The sequence below is a fragment of the Triticum dicoccoides genome, chromosome 1B (genome assembly GCF_002162155.2).
Source record: "Triticum dicoccoides isolate Atlit2015 ecotype Zavitan chromosome 1B, WEW_v2.0, whole genome shotgun sequence".
Lineage (NCBI taxonomy): Eukaryota > Viridiplantae > Streptophyta > Magnoliopsida > Poales > Poaceae > Triticum > Triticum dicoccoides.
Window position 1 is genome coordinate 177,048,619 of NC_041381.1, and position 8,870 is coordinate 177,057,488.

Consider the following 8,870-nt stretch of genomic DNA (forward strand, 5'->3'; position numbering starts at 1 on the left):
CTTTGATATAAGGCAAGCACGGGATAGGAGGATGGAATATATACAAAAAGATAGCATTTCATATTCACACGTATGATAGGAGGTTGGAATATGTATGAAAAAACAGTAAGCGGAAGGCATTTCAACAAAATTAGAAGAAATGAAAGCTAGGCACCATATGAACATGCAACCAATGTCACTCTATCAGGTAAAAAATGTCTCGTCGTAAGTGCCATTTCAAGAAATTAGAAGAAGTACAAGCTAGAAGACAATGCAAGATGCAACCTACATCACAGTCCCAAGTTAAATGTGTCTTATGGGTAAGTGATTGTTGCAGGTATAAGTTGTAAGCTACGCAGATGCAATTCAACATAATCAGAAGCAATACAAACTAGACATCATACGGAAAACACAACCACATATAACAGTTCCAAGTTAGAGCAAGCACCTGTGATGGTGGAGTAGGGGAGATGTGCTCATCATGTACACATATGTTCTAGAAATAGGAACACGTGTCATATTCACAAGCATTATGTGTAAAGTAAGCAGATGAAATTCAACAAAGTTAGAAGCAATACAAGCTAGACATTATACGCAACATGCAACCACATATAATAGTGCCAAGTTAGAGCAAGCACCTGTGATGGTGGAGTAGGGGAGATGTGATCATCATCTACAAAGCTACGTTGACTGTCCAGCCTTGTGTTGTCTTGCGAATCTTGTTGGGAGGATGGCGGAGTAGAATCTATAGAGACCCCCTGTTTGAGTTCCTCCGAAGGACCACCATCATCCACTGCCGGACTAATTTCTTTCAGCTGTAACGATTTTGCATTGTGAAGTCAAACCGATAAGAAAAAGGAATAAAATTCGCTCTTCAGAACTCATTCACGCATGATACTTACGAACACTACTCGGATGAAAGGCAAACACATGATGCGAGGATGGAATATGTATGAAAAATAGGATGGTGTGACATATTCACACCTATGATGTGGTAACTAAGCAGAAGTCATTTGAAAAAATTAGAAGCACTGCAAGCTAGACACCATATGAAAGATGCAACCAATATCACTCTGCCAAGTTCAAACTGTATGGCGTTTCAACAAATTAGAAGCAGTACATGCTAGAAATCATATGCAAGACACAACCAATATCACAGTGGCGACTTAAAGGTACCTTATCATAAGTGACTAATGCGGGATATGCAAGAACAGTAGTCTGATGTAAGAACATCGTGTGATCAGATATAGTATGTTCTAGAAACAGGAACACATGTCATATTCACAGGCATTATGTGTAATGTAAGCAAATGCAATTCAACAAAGTTAGAAGCAACACAAGCTAGACATCATATGCAACATGCAACCACATATAATAGTGCCAAGTTAGAGAAAGCACCTGTGATGGTGGAGTAGGGGAGATGTGCTCATCATCTACACAACTACGTTAACTGTCTAGCCTTGCGTTGTCTTGAGAATCTTGTTGGGAGGATGGCGGAGTAGAATCTGTAGAGAACCTCCATTTCAGTTGCTCAGAAGGACCACCATCATCCAATGCTTTGCCAATTTCCTTCAACTTTATTGATTTTGCATTGTGAGGTCAAACCGACAAGAAAAAGGAATATAATTCGCTCTTCAGAACTCATTCATGCATGATACTGACGAACACTACTTTGATGAAAGGCAAAGTCATGATACGAGGATGGAACATGTATGAAAAAAATGGACGGCTTGACATATTCACACCTATGATGTGGTAACTAAGTAGAAGGCACTTCAACAAATTAGAAGCACTACAAACTAGACACGATATTGAAGGTGCAATCAATATCACTCTGCCAAGTTAAAACTGTCTCGTCATAGGTGGCGTTCATCAAACTAGAAGCAATACATGCTAGAAACATATTCAAGACACCAAACCAATATCACACTACCAACTTAAAGGTGTCCCATCATAAGTGACTAATGCAGGATACACAAGAAGAGTAGTTTCATGTAAGAACTTGGTGTGATAGACAGATATAGTATGTACCAAAAACAGGAAAGCGTGTCATATTCACACGTATCATGTGTAAGCTAAGAAGATGCAGTTTACACTAATTAGGAGCAATACAAGCTAGACACCATATGCAACATGCAACCAGATATCACACTGCCAAGTTAGAGCAATCACCTTGGATGGTGGAGTAGGGGAGCGAAGACTTGGACCTTGTAAAGCACTATCAGTACAAGGAGAATTGGTACAGATGCTCCGTTTACGTTGCTGCAGAGGATCACCATCATCACCTTCCTTACTCTTTTCCTTCCTCTTTCTTGATTTTGCCTTGTCAAGTCAAACCCACAAGAAAAAGGAATACAATTTGCTCTTCAGAACTCATTGATGCATGATACCGACGAACACTACTTTCATGTCAGGCAGCCGCATGATAGGAGGATGGAATATGTATGAAAAACAGGACGGCGTGCCATATTGACATGTATGATGTATAAAGTGTAAACTAAGCACAAGGTGCTTGAACTTGTTAGAATCAATGCAAGTTAGAAACCATATGAAAGATGAAACCAATATCACTCTACCAAATTAAAAGGGCGCCCTAACAAATGTATTTGACCAAATTAGAAGCAATACATGGCAACAGGCTAGAAATAATATGCAATATGCAACGAATAAAGGTGACTCATCATAAGTGATTGATGCAGGATATAGAAGAGAGGTAGTTTCATGTAAGAACAAGGTTAACACATAGATGTGGTGTGTACCAAAAATAGGAACGCATGTCATATTCACAGGTATAATGTGCAAACTAAGCATATGCAATTTACCCTAATTAGAAGCATTACAAGCTAGACACCGTATGCAACATGCAACCACATATCACACTACGAAGTTAGAGCAAGCACATGTGATGGTGGTGTAGGGGAAGTGCGGTCTTCAAGTATAGAGCTACGTTCAATATCTTCATTTAGGCTTGCTGTTTCTTGAGAATCATGTGGAGAGGATGAAATTGCATTCTTTATAAGAGTAGCGCGTCTCATATTAACCCACGGGCGTGACTGTCTCATCATAAGCGATAGATGCAGGATACACAAGAATAGTAGTTTGATGTAAGAACATGGTGTGATAGGCAGATGTAGTATGTACCAAAAATAGGAAGGCGTGTCATATTCACATGTATAATGTGTAAGCTAAGGAGATGCAATTTAACAAATTAGGAGCAATACAAGCTAGGCACCATATGCAACATGCAACCAGATATCACACTGCCATGTTAGAGAAAGCACCTTGGGTTGTGGAGTAGGGGAGATGAGATTCGAAACTAGCACTGTAGTACGAGTAGTAAGAGAATCTGCAGAGATCATCTATTTTGGTTGCTCCAGAGTACCACCATCATTCCGTCCCTTCGTCCTTTCAGATTTTGCCTTGTCAAGTAAACACACAAGAAAAAGGAATGAAATTCGCACTTCCAAATTCGTTGATGCATGATACTGACGAACACAACTTTTATGTATGGCAACCACATTGTAGGAGGATGGAATATGTATGAAAAACGCTAAGCAGAAGGCATTACAACAAATTGGAAGCAATGCAATCTAGACACCATATGAAAGATCCAACCAAAATCACTCTACCAAGTTAGATGTGTCTCATTATAAGTGGCACTTCAACAAATTAGAGGCAATACATGTTTGAAATGATATGTAAGATGCAACCAATATTACACTGTCAACTTGAAGGTGTATCGTCAGAAGTGATTGATGAGGGATACACAAGAAAAGTAGTTTGATGTAAGAACATGGTTAATAGAAAGACGTAGGATGTACCAAAAACAGGAAGGCATGTCATATTCACAGGTATAATGTGTTAACTAAGCAGATGCAATTTACCCTAATTAGAAGCATTACAAGGTAGACACCATATGCAACATGCAACCACATATCACACTGCCAAGTAAGAGCAAGCACCTGCGATGGTGGTGTGGGGGAATTGCGGTCATCAACTAGAGAGCTATGTTGACTATCTTCATTTAGCCTTGTTGTTTCTTGAGAATCATGTGGGGAGGATGACACTGTACTCTTTAAACGAGTAGGGCGTCTCACAGTAACCCACTGGGGTGACTATCTCATCATAAGTGATTGACGAGGGATACAAAAGAGCATTAGTTTGATGTATGAACATGGTTAATAGACATATGCAGTATGTTTCAAAAGCAGGAAGGCATGTCATTATCAAAGGTATAATGTGTAAAGTAAGCAGATGCAATTTAACCAAATTGGAAGCAATAAAATCTAGACACCATATGCAACATGCAACCACATTTGACAACACGAAATTAAAGCAAGCACCTGGGATGGTTGTGTGTGGCAATTGAGATCATCAACTGCAGAGCTACGTTTACTATCTCCAACTGCTAACACTACACCCTTTAGAGCACTGAAACACTTAGTGCTTATATTCGAATTACATTGGAGCGACTTCTATCTTTTCTTTTCTGTATTCATCAACACTGTGTCAGAGTCTGAAATACCCATGCATAAAAAAACAATAGTGTGAGTATGGGTGAAGTGTGTGCACAATTAGTACAGTGTAAAGTTAGTAGATAGCAGGTCAGTGAGAAATAAATGACGGGAGACATATGATAGCTCTACAACATGCATGGCACACTAAATTACTACGGGATTCTTTGAATATAATAATCGACTGAAAACAAATAGGTCAGTCCATTTTTTCTGCACCGTCCGATGTACAAAGAACGGGCAGATTGCCTTCATCTACCTCCAGCCAGTCAGTGTTGACGATATTCCTCGAAATGCCAGCAACCACCGGCCCAGTCCCCTGCCTGCGCCCTCCCCTCGACCTCACCGCACCGCCGTGCTTGCCACCGCCCCCCGGCCATCCATTCAAGCCCCGCCGACCTCCAGATCGGGCGCAAGCAGCTCCTGTGCCCCACACCCCTATGATAGACACCGATGCGCCGCTTCCCCGGTGAACATGCGGACTAGGTGCTTCGCGCACATAAGCGGGTGCTGCTTCTTTTAATTGCGGTTCGACTGACCCTGAATTGAAATCCAGGCGGGCTACTGACCTCTAGCAAAGGTGAAATAGTAAAGGGAGGAAATCTTGTGCATTTAGTACCACGAAGAAGATGCAGTAGGAAGCGCTCAACTAGTTTCTTTTGTGGGATGAATACAGTGTGAGCAGAGGCGTAAGATTTGCACGAATAAGGGAAGAGGAGTACCTCTTTCTGCTGGCAGTGTTGTGTCCTCCTTCTGTTTTTCCAACGATCTTCATGTCGTTCGCTGGAAACGAGAAGTTGTGGAGGACGGTGGAGCCTTGGACGAACCCATGGCCAAGTTGTTGAGTGTGGTGCGGTGGCCGTCTGTCGGCAGCGGGGAACCAGATCCGAGGTGGCGAACGATGGCGTAGCCAGTACAGCTCCGGTGCAATGGACGGTTGCGACAGTGGAGCGGTAGCAGTGAGGCGCAGGACGACGTGGTCGGAGTGGTTCTGGTACGATGCACGTCGGCGTCGACATCGTGGAGGCAGCTCTGCCTCGGCTTCAGCTGCTAAGTCCTTGAGTGCGTTGCGGTTGCGATTGCATTGGACGACGATGTCGGGGTACCGGCTCCGGCATGATGGAGGAGGGCGGAAGTGGATTGGGCACTATGGGGTGGAGGACGGAGGAGGCTGGGGTTTTGCGGCTGGTGGAGAGGGCGTTTTGGCGCCCAGGGAGTATGAATGGGGAAACGGAGGGAGGCGGGTAACTAAGGGGGGACAATGTTTCGGTTTGGGATGCGCTTGTTTGAAATTTGGGGAAAGTTACAAACTTTGGCCCCTTCTAAAATTTTGGACATATTGCGGGTTGGGGGTAGGACGGTAATCTCAGGTGTCCCAAATGTGGACGGGATAGATTTCGGTCGAGCGCATGCGTGTTTAGGTGCCCACGGTGTACGAATGCTTCTCGGAGGTGGTTGAGGCTGGCATCTTGGTGAAGTTACAAACCTACCCCGGTTTAGACCTTTGGACATCGGGTCGATAGGCTACACGGGCCAGAGTCAGGACAGTAATTTCCTACCACCAAACATTAGTCTCACGCGGTTTTGGGTGACCAGAGGCCTATTTGGCGCTTCGTTCAATATTTGGGAGCAGAAGCATTAACGTTTTCGGTTCTCTTGAATTGAACTTTTAGGATTTGTCAAACTGCACAAATCTTTACTCTTGAAAATCCTAAAGCTATGATTATTTTGGAATGGAGGGGGTACATTTGAATAACACGAGTATATATTAGAAAAATATGCAACTTACCTCAGTTCATGCATGGTTCCAGATATAATCTCCTTGGTTGCAAAAAAAAGTTAGACATGCGTATGAATATATATAGCATGTTCAAACGCACAACAAAGATTGATGCCCCCTTTTACATCTGATTTACAAATGCCATTATCTCGGGTTCAAATAGATGAATGCACTTCCTATGAATTCGAATATTTGAAACCCCCTTTATGTTGAATTTGACATGTATTCTATTTTGTAGCTAGCAATTTGAAATGTATCCATGCAAGTGACAAATGTATAAAGTGCTTCACACTTACAACATGGAGTGCACTAATTAATGTTTATATATGAATTGCAAAAGCATCCATTGCCTGTATTTCAGACCGCTCTCACTCTATGGATCGATAATATGAACTAAACACATGCACATGCAGAATTCAATAGAGTATGGGTGTCTGATAGACCAATTTTCGTCCATACGCAATATGCAAAATTCATGATCTCATCCAAAAATAATAGTGCCATTTGTATTTTAATTTAATGCGTAGAACCGCCTTTTACATGTAGATGCACTATGCCTCGGCCCATTCTCACAAACGCGCTATATATCTCTCTATCTAACGCATACGTGCACACACTTTATATGCATCGGCATTTATCTTCCACACATGCTCACAATCTCTCTTGGGGTGTCTCATGCACATGATCCCTCTGTATCTCTCTCTCTCTCTCTCTCTCTCTCTCTCTCTCTCTCTCTTTCTGACTACTATCTACCACTCTTTTCACTAATCTCAGTTGGAAAACACTATTTCTCTCACATGCATATATACATACGCATGGTCTCTACTAGCCCTCTATACGCACATATATGTGCCTACGTGTCTCCCGCACGGACATTATCTTTAGGCCTCTCTCGCACACATTGCCCCCCCCGATAAACCTCTTCTTAGTAGTTGGCAGATATGATTCCATCATATCATTCGGTAGGATATCTCTGGCTGTTAGGCTGGATGGTAATACGAGACAAAGTTTTACCCCAGTTCGGACCCTTGCAGTTCAGGAAAAAGCCTACTCCTGGTATTGTATATTAGTGATAGGGGTGTGTACAAAGTACACGTGAATACCAGGCATTGTGTGTGTGTACTATTGATGAACTAGCCCCCAAGCTTCTATAATCATATATAGTCGTGTTGTACGCCGAGTCATCCACATAGGTCTTCATATAACGTGTCTCGGTCCAACCTATGTGGCGCAGGATGGAACCGACCCATGAGTCCTCATGTTGACCCACCACAACAAGAAATGATGTGCCCACCACACCACACACGCAATCGGCCACTAAGAAAATAAGCATATACAATAGTACAATGTTATACATGAAAGTTAATTGCATGGTGCATCCAAATTTTTTTGTTCTGCATTGTGAATGTTTATATACTCTCCTAAAATATTAGTGATGGGAAAGGGAAATGAAGGGCATATCTCTCCCTGTCTCCACCGGACACCCCCTCTTTCTACACCACTTTCACGTACGCACACAAACTATCTCTCGGCCCTCTAAAAGTATGCATGCCCACAACACATTCACGTGTGACGGTCACTGTATTTCAAGGTAGAGCACTATACGGTCACTGAACTTCAGAATATGCTCATTACGGTCACCGTATACATTCTCGTGGTGATCATACGGTATCTAGCTCACGGTACGTCTCCGTATTTTCTTGATGACACTGACAAACTTTGCATTTGATGCGTGCTCCATATTTTGTTGACGACACTTACAGTCATTGTATTTCAAGCGAAAGCACGATATGGTCACTGGACTTCAGAATAAGCTCATCACGGTCACCACATACATTTTGTCATGCTAACCAACATGTGGTTGGATGGTTAGGAGGATAGTGGTTTCTCGAGCCCACCAGGGTTAAAGTCCTGATGCTCGCATTTATCCTGGGTTAATTTCAGTATTTTCCGGCGATGTGCGTTCAATGGGAGGAGATGTTCTACTCAACTACGAGGCACCTATGGTGACTTCATAAAATCTCAAGATCATATGTTGGCTCACTCTCTCGAAGGTGCTCATAGGGGTAGGGTCTGCGTGTGTGCGCTTATAGCGGTGAGTGCTTGCGCGTATATATGAGCCCTTGCATCTGTACCGTGTTAAAAAAATACATGTCATGATTATACGGTCACTGGCTCACACGTACAACTCCGTATTTTGTTGATGACACAATCAATTGACTAGTCAAACGTTCCATGTGGTGCAACTAGTGTTGCACCATCGGGGCGCGTAACCGTGGGGCCCACCTGTTAGCCCGTATATGAAAGAAAGAAATGGTAGTTTGAGTATGTACTGTGTTAATAAAATACATTTTAGGGTGATCATACGGTCACTGGCTCACCATACAGCTCCATAATTTGTTGATGACACGATCAATTGACCAGTCAAACGGTCCACATTCAGGAGCGCACATTACCATAGGGCGCACCCGTCAGCGTGTATATGAAGGATAGAAATGGTAATAAATTAGTTGTCGGTGGGTATTCAAAGTTGTGAGACCTCTGGTTGGCAGTCGCCGGCGGTGGGGGCGTTGATTGGGCGGTGGGGTGGGGATCTC